The sequence below is a fragment of the Betta splendens genome, chromosome 21, assembly GCF_900634795.4.
Source record: "Betta splendens chromosome 21, fBetSpl5.4, whole genome shotgun sequence".
In the NCBI taxonomy this organism is placed as follows: domain Eukaryota; kingdom Metazoa; phylum Chordata; class Actinopteri; order Anabantiformes; family Osphronemidae; genus Betta; species Betta splendens.
In genome coordinates this window covers 5,226,249-5,246,013 of record NC_040899.1, presented here as the reverse complement: position 1 = coordinate 5,246,013, position 19,765 = coordinate 5,226,249, and the positions used below count along the sequence as shown (strand labels likewise).

The following is a 19,765-nucleotide window of genomic DNA, read 5'->3' as shown; positions in this document are numbered from 1 at the left end:
CATGTTAGAAGTGGATAACAATGAGAGCCAAAAGTCTATAAATGTGACAGGTCTTTTGGCTGGAGATGATGGATGGGGTCTGTGATGCAAACACTTCCTGTTTCTCTGGGTGCAGAGCCGCGGATGAAAGAGCTGCGCTGTGTTTTCAAACTAAGGAAGAACAATAGGTCAGAGGAAGAAAGAGCTAGGCTGACCTGACCCCCCCTCTGCTGAAGCTGAGACACCACTGATCTCTCCGGCTGACTCACACAAAGAGGGAGAGGAGCTACCTGTGGGCAACGCGAGGCTGCAGAGACACCTGCCTCATTTAGAGAACGAGAGGCCCAAGTACAATGACTAGCCCTTTTCTGAGATCATTATGCTCTTTATTGATAAAAATACATGCTATAATAATAATCTTTAATGTTGTTTAAAAATGGAATCATGGATGAAGGATGTAAATAGATAGATGGAGTCCTGCTTCTGAGCCAAACGGTGCTGATGAGAGTGTTCATGTTTCTGAGGCTCTTCTACCGGAGGGATGCAGTAGCATGTCACAACAGCATCACGCTAAGCTCGACACGGATCCGTCTGGGGGTTTGTGACAGCCACCTGTGCGAGTGTGTGTTCGCCTCCTCTGCTACACCGCCACATGTCGCTTCCTTCAGGAAACCAGCCGGGATGATTAATGACGGCTTCATTGTTTGGCGCTCGGCTCTGTTCGCGCGTTCACATCTTTAAAGCCCGGACCTGGTGCTATGGGACAGAAACACAACTGGAAATCAAATGCATTTCCTGCATTTCCGGCGTCCGTTGCTTGTTGCGGTGGATGTGGAGCTAAACGCTGCTTGTTCAGTCCCGCCACTGTCTTCGTTAGCAGTTCCCTGCGTATTCATGCGAATGCTCCGCTCTCCGCTGGGGAACCTCACTTGAGCGGCGGCTTCACATCCTCCGCGGGTGTGGGCCCAGAAACGGGCCTGGCGGTGCCTCACACTGCGATCGCCTCCAGCTCTCGCTGCTCTGAGCCCTGTTGTGCGCGCGCATCTGCTAGCGCCTCCGTGTGTACTCTGGCAGCCCTGCTCTTTTATGCAGGGACGGCTCTTTCATACTCGGCGCGAGGACCGCGGGGTCCTGCCCTCGGAGCCCCAGAGATGAAGTGGAGTGTTTATGTGCGTTAGATTTCCATCCCACTGAGCGGGCCCTCCCCTTCGACTCACATTAAAGAGGGGATGTGGACGGCGTTTTCATAGCTGTCCAGTTTTTAGAAGCAGTAATAAGTTGGGATAAAAAAAAAAGAGTAAATGTTCAGTTTGAAGCAGGAAACAAACATGGAGGTGCACGGACACACAACCCGCGACTGTACACACTGTAATGCACCGGGCTGAGAGACTGGCGGGTCAGTCTGGAGGCAGAGGCCGGAGCTGACCTCTAGTGAGTGTGTAGATTTATTCTAATCAGTACTCTGCTTCTGACAGGGTACCTGCTGCCCTCCGACCCCGCGAGCTCTCCGGGTGTCACCGTCCTTGTGTTGCCTGTCCGCTTTTATCGGCAGCCGAAGGAAAATGGAAATTAAATGCAGCATAAAAATAGATGATGGGAGCTTGTTCCTCTCATCCTTTTATTCACCCCATCTTATCTCTCCGCTTCCTCTTTGTTGTTGCTTCTTTTTTTTTTTAACAGCTACATGCTCAAAATGTAATCGTGCGGCTTTCTATTTTTTTCCAACCCTCGCTTTTTCTTTTCTCGGTCCACGTGTGCGCGGCTGATATAAAAAACCTCAGCCGTGCAGCGGAGGGCGGGTAGTTTTCCCGACAGGTGATGATCACCGGTGGATTTCTCAGCGAAAGGGCTTCCTGCAAACAGACTCCAGTCCTCTCGCAGGCGGCTGCAGGCGTAGCTGTACACGCGTCGGGTGTCCCGGGAGAAGCGGAGAGGCCGGTGCAGTCTGACGGCATTGTTACGCCTCCATCAGAGTCGTTTTCCAGCAATGCCACTAAAAGCCCTCACACACTTCATCAGTATTATTGTAATTCTTTAGCTTTAAGTTATTTGGCAGCTGCTGTGCCCCACTGGCAAATCCCATTCGCGATGCCGTCCCTTTCACCGCAGCCAGGGAACTATTGATTTTTTTCCTTTTCTCTCCTCCAGCCTTGCCCAATTCATTTGGTATTGCTCGACAGGAAACATTTTAATTTCTGGCCGCGCCTCCGTTTGGAGTTTTCCCTTTTGTCCCTCTTTGTGCTGCGTTCCTTCTTCCAACTCTTTAACCAGTCAAGAGACTAAATCGATCCAGGTTATTGACGTCGGCGTGGAATTTCTTTGACAATTTATTGATTAAAATAAGTTTACAAGCAGAGAAATCAACCTTAATGTGAAGCGAGAGTAACAAATGTGGGAAAAAAATTCTATTTATATTTGTGTTAAAATAGATTTTACCCCCAGACCGTTTGAGCGTTACTCGTTTTTGAATGTGTGCATAAGTGCAGGTGTGTAATCAGCAGTATTCCCTCTCTGACTGGGCCCGGACGCCCTGTTAGAGAACCATGTGCAGTCTGATGGAACCTATTGATGTCTGAGTAAACAGGCCCTACCTAATTAGTCCATCACACCCACTGCTTTGGTCTCTATAGGATCCCGTAAGTGCTTCTCCTTTGCATATGCTGTGAGATTTCTCTTTTCTTTTTTCCTGTGAAAATGATGGGAGGAATAACAAACATCATGAGCATCACCGGGGATGGGACTGTCTGCTTCAGTCAGGCAGTCTGTCTGACTGAGGCGCTTCCTCCACGCTTTCACCGGGAACTTTCGCCACGTGACCAAATTTGTGTCACTCTGCATTTTTCACACTTTTCCGGGAGCCCTGCCCTGGACGTGGCAGACATTTTGGACTGTGTCATTGATTTGGAATCGAGCTACACTCCTTGTCCTTCACTTAGTGTTGAAATCAATGATGCCTGCTCCTGACCATGCATTAAAATCCCCCCCCACGCACGGCTCCACTCTTACTCCTCAGGACGCTGACTCTGGCTTTTAATCTGCTCTGCAGCTTGTGTTTCTCTTTCACTGCTGGACTTGGAAATGTGCCACGCATGAATATTCAGATAAGATGGTCGCTATAATATTGAACATCGCCTGACACAATGCTGGGAAGCAGACAGATCCCGCGCGAACCCATTTATTTATCAGGGACAACACACATTAATTAACATCAAATGACGTAGATGTGACAGATGTAGCCAGGAGGCCAATTTTCCTCAGCTTTCCCAGACTCCTTGATGAATAAATATAAAAAAGAATAAAAATATTAAATTAAGTATGCTGTCACCGTACTGTGCTATGCAGGTTGACCTTTGACCCCCTGTGTCAATTCAAACACCATCACTATCAACATCTGGATGCCTCTCGCGGTGCTTTGCATCAAGCAGTGTTTTTTGTGCACTCTCCGTCCTATTCTCTGTTCAGCAGAGATGGAGTCGGTCGCTGTTGATGTCGACGGTCACTAACTATCATGGGAGACGGCTGTTAGTCAACTCACTGAAGGTGACAATGGGTGGAAAGAACGGGCAGGAGGAGCAGGGGATGCACAGGGTCAAGAAGAGGCAGACGAGGAACGCGCGGATGAAGAGGCCGTCTCATATGTGGCCCCCTGCGGTGCCCGGCTGAATGGGCCCTGCACACATGTCAAAGGCTTGGCCCAGGAGCGGCATTGTGCACCTATCTACCATCACACCAGCCTGACAATAGTGCATCCCCTGTTGACAACTAGGTAAATATTGTGCGTGGCGGGGGGTGAGAGGTGCACGCTGGACCTGCAAGGCTTAAGTGGAAATCAATGCTGGTGAGACGGTGTTTTGGAAGTGCAGCGTGTTCACCTGGAGTGTTTGCAGTAATGGCAGCCTATCATAATCACACACACTTAGAAAGGTGTGTGGCTCTAAGTGGGCGCTGTGCAGGCCGTGCGGAAATATGGAAATAGTCGCCAGCGAAATCCGAGCACCGGCTTTCAAATAACAACAGATTCCAGCTGCTCCACGTGTCTTACGTCCATCCTCTGCCTTTTGATCTGATTTCTCGTACCGAGAAGCACAAAAACATGATTAAGCAAAATCCAGAAAACCCATTGTCTAAGGCGTGTCCCTCTGCTCCCTCCGTCTGCCAAGCAGAACAGCTAGCGCTCACCCGCCCGGTAATGAGACCCCGAGCAGGGCAGACGGGCCTTTGGGCAATCACGCGCTCACACATACACACTCGCGCTCTAACAGCCCTGGGAGACTTTGATAAACACGGCTCAAATGCCAAGTTAGGACTGGAACACGGGCCTCGGAATCGAGCCGCCGTGCTTTTCATCGCCGTCCCAAATCCAATTCCGTGTTCTAGAAGCGCGGCAGTTAAGTTCTACCGCCGCAATGCTACGCTGGCGTCATCCAGGAGAAATCCAAGCGTATGATTAGGCCTCTGCAGCTTTGGGCGAGGTCGAGGTCTCCTCTTTCGCACTCATTTGCTGATCCTACGGATGGAGCCGGTTCCACGGAGGACAATAGCGGTGGAAATGGATTATGGTTATTAAGGGCAGTACGCTACGCGTTAATATGGCAAAGATCACTCCAGAAGGTTTGCTGTCTTTTCTACCTAAACCGCGGTCTTGGTAATATTTGATACTATTTTTCTGAAGAAGAAAAAAGCTCTTCTGTGGCTGTGCACCACACCTCATACCTTATTTACTCCTCCAGTCAAAGCCTTCAATAAGCCGCTGCCATGCTTTGAAATCTCCTCTGGCTTTTTTCTCTTATGAGGGAACTCAAGTGTGAAGGTTTGATATGGTCAAATAATCAGCATTAATTTGATAGAATCACAAAAGAAATACCTTTTTTTTATTCCCGTCTCCATCAAATAATCGAGTTGCACATTTTGGATATTTGATAGCTGTTTGGACATTAATAATTCATGCTCGCTAAATTCATAAAACATCATCTTGTCCCCAGCAAGTAACATTTGATATTACATCTAAGGCCCAGAGCAGAAATGTTTGCCAGGATCCCATCAAATGAAATTTCTAAAAATACTGACTAGCATGTTCCCCCTCAAAGGCTCTCAGTGGCCCTTTAAGAACGACTGGAGGAGGAGAGAAGTCCCCTGCTATCTATTTTCTTTGGCACCACAGCTCTTTTCTGAACGTCTTCCATTTGATTCCCTGCCTCTCTCTCTCTCTTTTTCCCCGTCCCGCTCCCTCTCTCTTCCAGCCCCTTCTCACGGTGTCAATTTAATTCAATCTAAAGGACTTAAAGCGACCGGTATCTTTTAATGTCTGCTGGAAAGCCACTTGTAACACATCAAATTTACTCTCACCTTTCTGCTGGGATTTTGAGGGGGGGAAAATAAAGATCAGTTATTCAGCGAATCTGAAGTTTCATTAAAATCACTTTTCTCTCTCTGTGTCCTTGCATCGTTTTAAGTGGGCCATCTGTCTAAACATCTCTCAGGGTTCTTTTTCCTTTTTTTCTGATCATTTCCTCGCCTTATTCATGAACCCTAGGAGTCCAGCTTTGTAGTAGTGTTGGAGCTGGAGCAGCCTACCCCCACTGAATACAGCTCTGGGCCTCAGCCCACACAAGACTCCCCTCTTCCCTCTTACCTCTCCCCCAACTCTCCCCAATAGCCTTCCCTTCCCCTTACCTCCCTCCACCTCTTCCCCATAAGGACCCACAGAATCTCAGAACTTGCTACACAGAAATGACCCGTCTTATTGAGATCGCTTATCCTCATCCTCTGTCTCTCTCTCTCTCTCTCGCTTCCCCTCTCAAACCCACCCACTGTTTGAGACCCCCTCCCACGCCTCGTACCCGGCCTTTCCCTCCTTCCCTGCCTCTTCTCCTTATTGCGGATTTGTATGCAGGCTGTGACCTGGGCGGCTACAAAGCACCGCACATTATTCTTGATCATTCCTCTGCCCCCCGTGAAGCCAGTTATGAGGAAAGATCCCTTAATGATGCTCCGACTATTAACAGTGTTTTATGTCCAAATGTCTTCCTCGTTCTCGTAACCAGCCGGTCAAATATAGATACAAGAAACCCGGGAATCTTCACTGGCAAGATTTGGGTAAAATATACATAAGCATGTTTGATTATGGCAATAACGGCCAAGTAAAGGGCCCAGCGTGACCACAGTGTTACTGAAGGGGACTTGACTGGGCTTGATTTTCTGTCAGTTTCAGCCAGTGATTTTATACATTTTTGTTTTCACCGTAAAAGATTGAAATCAACACTGAACTTTTATGAATCCATTGATGTCTAAGTAACTGCAGAAGGTTGAAAACGCCGATTTTCTATCATATACGTTAAATGACACCACGTAGAGTTCTTCCGCGTGTTCCGTCTCATTTAATTTAACGACATGGACGTGCAGCCTATAAATACAGGATGCGCGTGTGTGCGTATTCGGGAGGGGGAGATTAGTCTTGATCGGTGTCTGTTGTCACGGTGCCAGTATTGTGTCTGCAGTCAGTCCATCCAGGCCCCCGCGTCTCCCGTCCCGTCCCAGGCTCATCCCTCTGTCTGCGTGAAGACAAGTCACAGTGCCAGCCTGGCCCGACGCCAGCGCAAAGCTCTGGTTAAGACCCTCTGCCAAGCCTGGATTACACTCAGATGTTAATCACTGGAGAGCACATTAAAGACCACTATTATATACTTTTAGTTTCCGAACTGGATCAACTTTTCCACGCGGTAAACGTCCCACCTGCGAGCTTGTGGTCAACTGGGCTAAACCAGTTACCAGCTAGAGCGTCTGTACTGTGGTTCTGGGTGGAGTTTGGTGAAGACGAATATCCACTGGCTTCTGTTGCTTCATTGTTGCAGCTTGTTGTTGGTTTTACATGTTGTTGGCTGGTCTGTGGGATCTCTCTCCGGCGGGAGTGGATCCACTGGCCTCTTGTGTGAAAGGTTCCTCCCTTATTGACTTTTTCCAGATTGACACGTGACCCTTGTGGCGAACAAAACTTATAAAGCAGGAACTGGATGCCAAATCTGACCTCCCTGTAGTTTTTGCATGTTCTGTGAGGAATGTGTAGCTGATTGCCTTCATGCACGTGTGTGTGCGTGTACAAGGTTCATCTAATGGGTTTGCAGGAGCGAGTGGGAGCCGCCAAAATGGCAAAGGGAGCAACACAGACAGAGATCATGTTTCAGTTTTCTATGTTTTTTCCTAATGAACCAAAGCAATATATCAAAATTATGCATAATAAGAGCTTTTCAATATTGGCTAAGTTGATTTGTGTGAGATGTGTGTAGGAGACAAGAGGCTTCTAACGAATTCACTTAGGGCGTATGTATGCATGTGTGCCCCTATAGTGAAGCAGACAGACATTCAAATTAAAATGATGAATTGTTGGGCTCTGCTAAATCTGTCTAATCGGACTTTGGCAGCATATTTCAGGTGACCCGTCACTCATACATTGTCTCCGCTGCTTTAATCCTGTTTGAGCGGCCGCGTCAGACATGCGTCTGCGATCCTAGCGATTCGTGACAAAGCGGGTGAAAAATGCCTGTTTGGAGGAGAAAGAAAGCAGGGCAGACACAGACACTGTGTCTCTCCATGAGCATGGAGAATTAAGGCATTGTCCAGGAAAGTGGCCGGTAATCAGCGGGAGCTGGACATGATGAGGTTGCTGGCAGGGCCGGGGTTCGGGGCTCCATACTATCACTGTCTACCCTACTGGAGAGAGCTCCGCAGGGGACGCGGTGCCCTCTGGCCCCCACCACCCACACATCCACGCACAGTCCGCACACATTCCGTGCATAGCCTCGCTATTGGCCTGTCCATCTTCCGTGCATTCTGTCTGACTTACACCAGTATCTCGCTTTACATCACAAAACTGAATGCATGTGCTGCAGCTGTAGTCAGTGGCATATGTGTGTTATCTCAGTAATGATTTGCCCAAACGCAGCAGCTGCAGCTTTCGCTTTCGCTCTTTAAGGGATATCCGTTCTTCTCATTATTTTACCGTTTGCGTTTCCTCAACGAGAAAGTTTCAGCTCAACGACTCAACGTGCTCCTCAGCCTTAATGAACCCATCAGTCAATAACAGTCAATGACAGCAGTTCCCCGCGTTACCGGTATTCACGTGGGAAATCGTCAGCTTTCTAATTAAGTGGATCAGAATTAATCAAGCAGCCGTTCGCTGTGGCTGCGTGTCAGAGGAGGAAGCTGCCGTCACCTGAGGAGCACAACACAACGTGGCCCACGCAACCGACACACAAACACACACCACGAACGCACGGGTACAGTAAAAATTCAACCTTCAACCAACAGCATCCGTTTCGTACAGCTCATTAAAAAAGCCATTAAAAGTACTTAATTAACAAAAGCCATAATTGTACGTTTTGTTTTCCTGAAAGTACATGGAGCATGTGTTTTCCCCACGTTCCCTGTGACTGCGCTGCTGTGATGGACATCAACCTTCGTCTGGATCTGTCTGACATTTAAACCCCGCTCCCCTCGATCTGTGGAATCCGCTAACCTTTCGGAGGCGAGCCTGCGCCTCTGCGGCGTTCGAGTGACTCTGAGATGCTGGACCGTACGTACGCAAGCGCTGGTGAGAGAGGACGAGCGAGTCCCCGTGTGTGCGCTTTTATTGCCGCTGCTGCCGAGATGCCCCCTTCATCCCCGCCGCAGCTTCAGCACCGCCCTCCCCCCGCTGACCTTTAATGTAAACTGCTTGCTTTAAGATGCCACGTCGCATCAGCGCAAAGACGCGACTCCGGTGTCGCTGGGAATGAGGCAGACGATTCAGAGGTGGAGAGAACCCGTCCACGTGACCTCCCGATCTTTTGACCTTTGGATGATGCTTTCATTGCTCACATCCACATCCACATTCATATTGTTTTGTTTTGGATTTAACCCCCATTGAACCCCAGAGTTGATGTTCTTCCCTTTGAACCTCCGTTTCACTCCACTTCCCTGTCTGGTCCATGACTTACTCTCAGTATCCGTCTCCTTATTACATTCTATTAGAACAGCAAATGTATCAGGAGGAGATGGACACATAATAAACCTCCAGCGTCTCCTGTGACTGTTCTACATTATAATGGGGGAAGAGCTTTGATTTTAAGGATCCATTGTCATTGTAGCTCAGTGGGACGGATTAATGTGTGTGTGAATCTCTTTCAGTACGACTTCCTCTAATCCCTCTAGTTTCATTCAGACACTGCAGACCTGAGCATGAAGGATTTAGAGCGACAGAATTTTGCTGAGGTTGACATAATCTGCCATCGTTCAGCAGCAGCTGCATAAAAGTTCTCCTGTTTTTAGGGAAATGAATATAAAAAACACAAAACTTAATATTTATTTATAAGCAAATATTTGCCTTTTCACACTAAGGCGTGATGGGTTCTCTGTTGTTGGTAGATTGAGCAGAAACTGTCCGGCTTCTCTTCTCCACCGTCCCATTCAGGACTTTCATCATGAACTGTCTGCTTAGCCTGTGGCTGTCTGGCACACTGACCCCCTCAATGTGTGTGTGTGTGTGTGTGTGTGTGTGTGTGTGTGTGTGTCTGTGTGTGTGTGTGTGTGTGTGTGTGTGTGTGTGTGTGTGTGTGTGTGTGTGTGCGTGCGCTAAGCCTCCTCCAGCCTGACATCAACTCGTGTTGTCCTGGCTGTTATAAATAATTCATTGGCCATTTGAGGCCCCTGGAGCACAAGAGCACTTGTGTGAGCCTCTACCGATGGCCTTTAGTGACTCCTTACAAACACCCACTTAACCAGTGGAGAATACACTCCTCTCAGACCTCAACAAAGCGCCAACTTAAACTGTCACAGCAGATCAGTGGGAAGTTTCGTCTCAGTCATATTCTCCTAGGAAAGGTTCTGAGCACCTGCAGGTTGCCTTTCTTGGACCCAGAAGCTCCAGCCAGCGCTTGGTGGTGGAAGAAGAAGAAGGTGGATGACATCAGGTGAGCTTCAAACACTGGTTCATATCGTTGGATATGACGTGAGTGAAGGAACTGGGCGCTGAGGAGAGAGCTGGTAGAGGAAGGTGAGGGAGGCGCCGTGTCAGCAAGACGGGGAGGAGAAGATGGAGGATGAGGTCAGAGCAGCATCCCAGCTCCTGAGGAGAGGAAACCAAGTGTCCACTGGCACCTGCCTCATTATCGCCCCCCCCCCCTCCACCCGGCCTGACCCCGCTAACCCTGAGCAGTATGCATTAAGTGAGGGCCTTACCTATGGGCCACGCCAACACATTAGTACAGGTTTCTGTCCATGAACTAATTCAGAAGTGAGCTTCATTATTCCACTGCCCTTAATTGAGATAACAATGCAAATTCCCTTCATTAACTGTGACATGGACAATTTCTCCCGGGCTCCGCAGGGACACTATTATATTCAGAGCCCATGGAGCAGGTTGCAAGGTGTCATCAGATATTCAAATGGCATGCTTGTTTAATTGCAGTAAATGTAGCATGTCCGGACGGCTCGGCGGAGGACGCGGGGGCGCGCGCCCGGCCGCGTCCGTGTCAGCGCCGCGGCGCCCGAGTCCCCGGTAATAGAGGCGTTTGGACGGCGGCTGAGGCAGGAGTCGCTTCAAGGTGTGCGCGTTCGCATGCGGGGGGTGCGCGGGGCCGGCGCCCCCCCCCCCCCAGCCCCCCACTGGGCAGCTGTTTGCAGGCCCCTGTGCGATCCCGTGGGGCTCCTGAGGGAGTGTGTTGTTGGACTCTTGTCTTTTATTGCAGCAGCAGTAAACATGACAGGCTGTTTGGAGACCATCTGTTTCCAATGGCTGCCGCATGGTAACAGGGAGCTCAACCTGAGAGCTGCTCGGTGTCTGTCTCAGAGGTAACAGTCCTGTCTCCTGGCTTCTGCAACGGGGCTCTGACAGGGAGAGAGACGGGAGGTGGATGCGAGCGAGCGAGCGAGCGGGCGAGCGAGAGGGAGGGAGGGAGGGAGAGTCCGACGCGCTGAACTTGGCAACTGCAGGTGCCGCCTAGAATCAAACAGCACCCCGAGGACCCACAGGTGCACCCTCATCAGCATACAGGCCTGCACGCACAACAAACACACTGGAGGAGAGCGGCTACGCGCGAGCCTCTTTGACACACGTCGAGATACGGCGGCGTTCGGAGAGGCGGTCCCCGAGCGGGACAGATTGAGTCAAGTTCTTCTAACACTCGCTGGCTGCCGACACGGCGCTATGTCAAAAGCGTATTTCCCTCAACACCTTCTCTTGCCAAATTGAAATGAAGAGAAGCGGCGACTGTTGCACTCCTCTTAACACATATGTCATTAGTATGTCTCTAATGCACTCTTTGGTTCACCCCACTCATTAATTCCCATCCTTTCTTGCTTAAGCGTTTAAATCAAACCAGTGCGGGAGGCTTTGAGGTGTGACTGGGGATGATTTGCAGGTCCTTTACCTTTGAAGCCACCTTGTCATTACTACAGTATCACAGTTGCGTTTTTTTTTCCGCAGACGCTCTTTGAAAGCAGACTTTAGAAAAACACCAAATCACGGCCTGCTAATGTTAAACTGACATTGTTTTGATTTAATGAATCTGAAGGTGCGTGTGTTGGTTTCCTCCCTGTTTCGGCCCAATTTGCTTTCCCATCATTACCCTGCTTAAAGACCCTCATCCTGACAGGCCTTGAACCCCTCTCTCTTTCAGCCTTGTCATTTCACTCTCCCCAGACATACTCCCCCATTAAAGAGCTGCAGCAGTCCGCCACTCATTATTGCTCAGTACATTTACATTCAATAGGTCATTGGGACCCAACTAAGTGGAACTAATGTGGGACAGAATAGTGGAGGGTTTGAGTTCGGTGTTACACAAACCCGGTGCTCTCTAATAAGGAGTGTGTGATTGCTGTTAAGTGGGAGGGAGAGTGGCTCACTGAACCCAGGCGTGACTGAAGCAAACGTGCTGTTTGTTTGTTTGTGGTTGTTTTGTTGCTCTCTATTAGCATTTTAGCATTCCTTCTTTTTAATGGATCAAGATTCATTCAAATTATTAAAACGTAGCAGAAAACCCTTCATTTTCTCACCATGCGCACGTTTAAAAGGTTTCCTTGTGTTTTGTTGGTTTGTTTTTTTCAGTTGAACCCATTCTCCGCGTACAGTATCGGCCTTATGATTATGCAGACACAAAGACACAGAAGGCGAGGCCATATGGTAGATGTCTCCTCACCGTCCTGACAAACTGAAGACTTGGAAACGGGCCGCAGGGTCACACTTTGACACGGACTACAATCCGCCGTAAAGGGACAGCAATTACACGCAGGCAGGCAGTCGACCGTACGCTCGGACCGTGGGCTTTCATCACTTGCTCCCTCTCGTTCTGAAACATCTGTCGGGTTTATTGAAATGCAGCCGCGGCCTTTGTTTCGTTTTTTCACGCTGACAATAAAGTCCATCTTCCTACACAACACGTGTTGGGTCTCCAGTTGACGTAACCAGGCAGTAATTCTGGATCTTGTTTCTTCTTGGTGGGCTCATCTGTGGGTGCGGGCAGGGAGGAGATGAGAGCTGATACTTACACCTCTGGCTTAACATGGTGGGTGGGAGCACAGCAGCTGGCTGACTTTTATTATGGCGTTGCAGTGTGTGTGTGTCTGCGAGAGAAGAAGAAGCAGCAGCTACTTAAGCTCCATTTAAACGATACAGACAAGCGGTTTTCTGTAGTTGGTTGTGAGGTCATTCCACCGAACACGAGAAAAAACGCTAGAACAAGGAAAACGTGGAAGGAGAGGTTGAAGAAGAGAGAGACGATCCTGTCTGTGTGGATCTACCTCAACTGGATTTAGCTGTATGAAGTGAGATAGATCAAATATTGAGTAAGTGAAGGAAGGGCATCACCACATCAAAGGCATGGATTGGGAGGCACAGGGAGAGATTAAAGGCAGCCTTGAAGAAGTGGTGAAGGAGCCCAAACTGTGGTAGTTGTAGCCACGCTGGATGAGCCAGTCGATAACCAACCCGCTGCAAGTTGCCACTGTTTGGGCGGTAGCTCCCGCTTTTTTCACTTTCTTCTCAGGCTGCCAGATCTTAAGGACTCACACAATGACCTTGATGATGAAAAAGATTATGAGACCACATGGAAGGAGGTAATCAACCGGAAGATACGTGTCAAAATACAGACAGACCAGAGAGGCTCCACCGGCAGTTAATGCCGCTGCAATGCTGAGTGAAATATTCTCAGTGATCCTCTCATCTATTGTCTGTCTCCGAATTAAAATGCCCGTTTTTCTAGACAGCCAAACAATTAAGACAACAATGAAAGGAACGGACAAAATAGTGCGTAAACAAAGTGGAGTGTAGACCTAGACCCCTGCCGGTTCTGGCCCAGTCAGCCTGCCCCGTTCTGGCCCAGCTTGTGTGCCTGCATGCCTGCCTGGGCTTGGCTGGCTTTGAAAAGTCAGGCTTGTGGGTGGATGATACTCATAAATATGTATTTGGCTTAAGCCTTGTTTTCCAACTGCTCTCGGCTCTGCCTCGCTCGCCCGAACCTTATGCTCCTCTCTCGCCGGCCCTTCATAAGTTGAGGATGCAACTTCCCGGGGCACCGTCATGAAAAAGCTGAACAAAAAGAGCGATTGTTGCTCGAATTTCTGCTACAGGATGCCGCCGCAGGGGAGAGTGTACGCGAGCCTGACAGGGCGATTCAAGTTTACCCAGATAAAAATGCAGGTAAATGCCAGCGTTGTACCGGCAAATTCTGTCAAATGAAGAGCTGTTGTTGAAACCGTTTCTCTGGCAGCGAAGCCACACACAAACATGTGAGGGATTAAAAGATTTGTGTCGAGATGGCTAAATCTTGGGAGAATCAGGACCTTACTGGGAAGGAGCCTATCTATCTATCTATCTATCTATCTATCGAGCGAGCGATCTAATCGAGCGAGCGAGCGAGCGAGCGAGCGAGCGAGCGAGCGAGCGAGCGAGCGAGCGAGAGAGCGAGCGAGCGAGCGAGCGAGCGAGCGAGCGAGCGAGCGAGCGAGCGAGCGAGCGAGCGAGCGAGCGAGCGAGCGAGCGAGGCGAGCGAGCGAGCGAGCGAGCGAGCGAGCGAGCGAGCGAGCGAGCGAGCGAGCGAGCGAGCGAGCGAGCGAGAGAGCGAGCGAGCGAGCGAGCGAGAGAGAGACGAGCGAGCGAGCGGGGCGAGCGAGCGAGCGAGCGAGCGAGCGAGCGAGCGAGCGAGCGAGCGAGCGAAGAGCGAGCGAGCGAGCGAGCGAGCGAGCGAGCGAGCGAGCGAGCGAGAGCGAGCGAGCGAGCGAGCGAGCGGCGAGCGAGCGAGCGAGCGAGCGAGCGATAGCGAGCGAGCGAGCTAGCGAGCGAGCGAGCGAGCAGCGAGCGAGCGAGCGAGCAGCTATCGAGCGAGCGATCTAGCGAGCGCTATAGCGAGCGAGCTATCGAGCTAGCAGCTATGCGAGAGATGCTAGACTATCTATCTATCTATCGATCATCTATCTAGCTATCTATCTATCATCTATCTATCATCGACTACTATCATCCCTACCTACCTACCTACCTACCTACCTACCTACCTACCTACCTACCTACCTACCTACCTACCTACCTACCTACCTACCTATCCATCCATCCATCCATCCATCCATCCATCCATCCATCCATCCATCCATCTATCCATCCGTATGTATGTATGTATGTATGTATGTATGTATGTATGTATGTATGTATGTATGTATGTATGTATGTATGTATGTATGTATGTATGTATGTATGTATGTATGTATGTATGTATGTATGTCTGTCTGTCTGTCTGTCTGTCTGTCCGTCCGTCCGTCCGTCCGTCCATCCATCCATCCATCCATCCATCCATCCATCCATCCATCCATCCATCCATCCATCCATCCATCCATCTATCCAATCAACCAACCCTTTTGAATAAATTCCTAAATTTGACTTGTTTCATCCCAAAAGCATATTTTTTTTCTTCTCCGAATTGAAAACTGAAGAATGTCCGACTGAGCTTGCGATCCCGATGCTGAATTCTGATTTCGCCTGGTATCTGGTGTTTGGGAGGATGCGTTCCTTCTGTATGCGCTTCATGTCAGAAAAGCACAGAAGCTGAGACCTAAGATCTCTGCGTGTACAATCTGCTGGGAACCTGTCATGTGATGATCTCTTTTTATCCACACAGTTGGCGCGTGTGCGTGCGTGCCAGAGTGGGAAGTGTTTGCTTCGGTGCGTGCATGTGTGGTGCAGCTAATAAGCCGCAAAACCGCCTTTGTGTCTCCAGGTTACAGATCTGAAGTCGGGAGGACTTTAAAAGTACAGTAGCAGGTCTCATGACTGGTTCTTCTTTCATTTAGGACGATGGCAGTTCGTGCCTTTTATACTTGCACTTGTGTTCTCTGACCCCTGCCTCCAAAAATGCAGCATCAGATCTTAATTGGAAAGGAAGCTTTTTTTGTATCACTCCTAAATCCAATATGGAATAAGAAAATAAATCGTTTCTAAGCAACTATGCGGTGAGATTTGGATATTTAACTTTAAAAAATAAAAAGATAATAGAATATTGATTTCTGTTCTTGTGTTTATGTGTAGATTACTGCAGAAGGCTTAGCCTGGATATGATGATGGGAACAGGGAGACGTTTTCAGGTGGGAGTAAAAAGACGAGAGCCCCCGAAACAAAGTATTTCTCTTTCATGCTCATGTTTGTAGTCGCTCAACAAAATATCCCACTGAGGTTATTTATTCCTTCAATTACTTTAGGAACATATTCCTGTAATTAAGCAAGGATCAATTAAAATTCATAGTTTTATATGTACGCCTGTGTTTTGTGCACATATGTCAGTTCAAAGGCCAACAGCTTGAAAGGGAATCATCCACCACACGACGCAGAGACTTGGAAAGACTCGTGGTTGTTCTTTATTTCTGTCTTGTCACCCATGTCCCACTTTTAAGACAAATGCATCATAATGTTCCATCTGTATTTTCTCAATGTGCAGTGATTCTCAAGCTGAGACAAATTATTAAATATAAATGGGGCGTCAACTCTCTGTCAAAGCACAACAAACACATCGTGCAGCACGGAGTGACTGCTTTGAACGTGTGAGCGCCGTTCCGTACGCGAGCCCGTCGGAGCAGAGGTTCCACTGGTTCCACTCGTATCTGCTTTGTTGTAGCGAGAATGGGAGAATGACAGTCTCCCGGCCGCTGGCCAAACCGAACCTTTCAATCTCTGCTCTGCGGGGACGAAGCGCTTGACTCTGCCAGCCAAGCACCGTAGGCTGAATGCCGCAGTCACCTTCACAGGCGCTGACCTCTGCAATTATAATCCCTCTTTTCTCTTGTATTAGTCCTTTTTTTCTTATCCTGAACAGAGAAAAATGAACTCCTGTTCCCATCCTGCACCTTTGCTCATCCTTAGCTTCAGCTTTATGATAAGCTCTAGCCCTTCTCTGCATATTTCCCCTCTCCTCCCCAAGGCCCGTCCTCTCCAGGCCCAACCCAGTGTAAACTCCTGCGTACAGTAGCCTGTCCACCTTGTGCCCCGGCTGTCAGCTTTCCAGGCAGGCTGCGTTGACAAGGGGAGGCCACTAGGGCTGTCTGTCATGGGGTTATTCTCGGGGCGGAGACGGTTCAGCTGATTCGCTGACACCGGCTGGCGTGCGCAGGGGCTGAAAGGGCGGGCGTTTGGCGGGGATTTTACAATTTGTGTGTGCGAGTTTGTCCGTGTGCGCATTTGGCGGGGCGCTACCAGGGGTTAGCCTTGCCAGATGACAGGTACTTATGAGAGAGGTGGGGGAGAGCGAGAGAGAGAGAGAGAGAGAGAGGCTTGGGAGGGAAAAAGCAAAGAAGAAATACATCTAAACACACACGGAAGTGATGCCAGGTGAAGGACAACAGATAGACCTCGAAGGCTATCGAGCAGAAGCACAATTGTGTATGATAGGATGCCATCAGGTCCCTGAAGTAAAGTAGCTGCATCAGTAATTTGTGCTGTTTTTACAGATGTAAAGGTCTCAGAGTATTATTTGCTATAGTCAGGCTGAATATGAATGGTGTGTATCTGTGTGAGGTGGAGATAATCCCTTGATCTTCATCAGAAGGTCCCACTGACATGCCAGTGCTGACTTTGGCCATGGGAGCCCAGACAACCCAGACACCACGGCGGCCATATTTCACTCATGTGGTGCCAGCACTTTGAGCCTTAAACAAACAGGGTCAGCTTACAAAGACAAAAGAGTGACATGAAGCCACCGGACTCAGTCAAGCTCTCACATTTGCCTTCCACGAATCGTCAGAGACACAGAAACGTGCACAGCACTGGGTTTTCTGCTCCTTTTTCCTGTGATTACTTCTTATGAAATGTTCTAACTTCATTTAAAGTATCACACTTCATTCACCGTCTGAGAGACAATTACTGAGTTCACTTGAGAACGTCTTCTCTACTCTTACCTCAGACCTCAATTATCATCTTGAGAATTTCGAAATCCTGCTTTGGGTGAATGTCAATTGACTTTTCTGCTTCCTATAATAGAAGCAGCATCCTGACACCACAAATGAGATAGAGTTCAGACATTAGTATTCTGTTAATTTGACCCTAGGCGCGCCTATGCAATCAGATCCGAAGCCAAAGCACTTAGCCTATGCTAAGGATTAATGACAGCCATCTAAAACAATTTGGGACCCAATCAGTTGAACTGAGGAGGGTAAATCTAATATGATAATTTATCTGCATCAATGCAAGTCGCCTGGCAGGGAGGAGTATGCTAATTGTGCGACCCTTACCTAGTGACTGGATGCACACAGCTGGATGTGCCGGCTCGAGCGCCGCTATTAGGGGAACTTTGAGGGACTTTGGAGTTTGCTGAAGCGCGTTCTCCTTGGAGGGCGATGGGAAGTGAACCCCGCCACTTCACACTGAGCTCAGCCCTGCTCCCCTCAACCCCTCCATTTCAATTTCCATAATGCGCCCGCCTCCGTTGACATGACAGCAAGGCGCAAATAAGTGTCTATATTGGTATCAGATGGAGACGTAGAGGATAGGGTTTTTAATGTGCTCGGAAGGCCTCCCCGAGGGACCATTTTTGTCACTGCAGAACATCAGTTTCACAGTTACGACAATAGTCTCTTAATTGATTCGTTTAATTAGCCAGAGATGGAGCTAGTGCTACAGCCTGTCATCCTGTATCATAGGGGGTCTCCCCAGCAACCCGCATGGCCAGCCTCTTACCCCACACTAGTCAGACTTCCATTAAAGTGTAATTATATGTAAATGAAAACTACATAAAAACCTTTCTTGAGTTGACCACTGAAACAATCTTGGCTTTCAGTGCCTCTTTTTTTCCCCTTCTCTTCTTTTACAGATGAAAAGAGAGTGAAAGGGGCATTTTGAGAACACAGCAGCCAGTTCGCTCTTATGCTTTACATGGACACATTTGAAATCTTTTGCCCTACTTGTGAAAGACAAGCAATTAATCAGCGCTTTTGATGGAGAGGTAACTCTGTGCAGCAGTTGGCAGCTTTTTATTGTACAGAGCGAGTCGGGAGTTGGAAGGAAGGGTGGGGGGTCAAGGGGCCTGTTCGGGGGTATGTAAGAGTTTCTATTTAAACTGATGCCTCTCAACAAAAACAACCACCCTCCCAAATCCTATACACCCACTACACTCCCCCCCCTCGTCTCGTTGTTTACCACAGGCCCAACTTCACAAGCCTCCTTAGTATGAAGTTGGAGCCAAAGAGCTAAGAGCAGGGGAGTGATTACAACTTCCTTCACTGTGAATGGTGCAGATGTCGGCCTGGCCTCAGTGAAGCAGAACAATGCCCTCAAAGGCGTCCGGACACAATGGGCCTTTCTCCTTTGCTGGAGATGTCTCTCTATAGCAGCTTGCAACGCGGGGATGCTAAGCAGGTGGCGCACAGAGAGACAGAGCCGGCCGCAACCCTTTTAAGTTCCCCCGGCTGAAAGGCACCGGTGGGTGCGTGTGTGCGGGCGTGCGAGGGGAACCCGCCGCCCATCGCCTCTGCGCTCAGTCTGGGCATTAGTGTCTGGAGGTGTCATTTAGCGGCGGATTAGCCAGGCGGCCTGTTCTGTGGGGATTTCCCCCCATTGAAGGGCCGCTGAGGAGACGCTCTCTGGCCTCTTTCTCTTGATGTGCCACGGCTGGATTGAGAGGTGCTCGGCCTCGTGTTAAGAACGTTAGGTGTGTATTATGTATTGGTAGAAGTCATATTAAGGGGAAAGCATAAAATCATTTCTCCTATTTTAGGGAGTGATGCAAAGTTTTAGATGATGTCATGTGCTCTCTATGTACAGTATTTGTGCATTTCTATATTCGATATGATATTCAGCCTGGTATTTCGCGGGTTCAGGCCCTCTGCTTGATTGGGTTTACCACACCCCATGTGTTTGTGTACTAAAATGGAAGCACCCTGCTCTTATGGATTTGCAGATTTAATTATGACAGTGTGAGCGTCCCACCGCGTGTTTACCACGAAGACTCCCTCTCTATGGAGCTCAATAATTTGCTCTCCACTTCCCCGACTGTGGGGCATTACTGTGATTTTCCCGGGCCCAGTGGAGAGCGCTGGGGACCAAATGAAGAAGAGTCACCTGGCGTCTCCTTCCAAGGTCTCGCAGAGTTAACATGTAATGAATAAATTAATATCTAATGAAGGAGCGGCCCATTATTACGCTCGCCCCACACTCGTGCCATCAGGGATGATGGAGGCTGAAGACACTAAATGTTGCACTGGATGCTGTGAATTGACAAACAACATCAAAAGACAGAAAGAACGGTGCTAAATACTTTGTGCGCTCTCCTACTGTGCTCATTTG

At 49.0% G+C, this 19,765-nt stretch overlaps 1 long non-coding RNA gene across 3 annotated transcripts in view; it reads left to right on the top strand.

The window, feature by feature from the left end:
• Window positions 1-19,765, top strand: part of LOC114846734 (uncharacterized) — a 94,939-nt gene that overhangs the window by 49,708 nt on the left and 25,466 nt on the right. For all 3 annotated transcript variants that reach the window (XR_008693348.1, XR_003784105.3, XR_005897137.2), the window contains one exon: window positions 116-327. This is a non-coding gene — a long non-coding RNA (uncharacterized LOC114846734). The remainder of the gene's footprint in view (window positions 1-115; window positions 328-19,765) is intronic.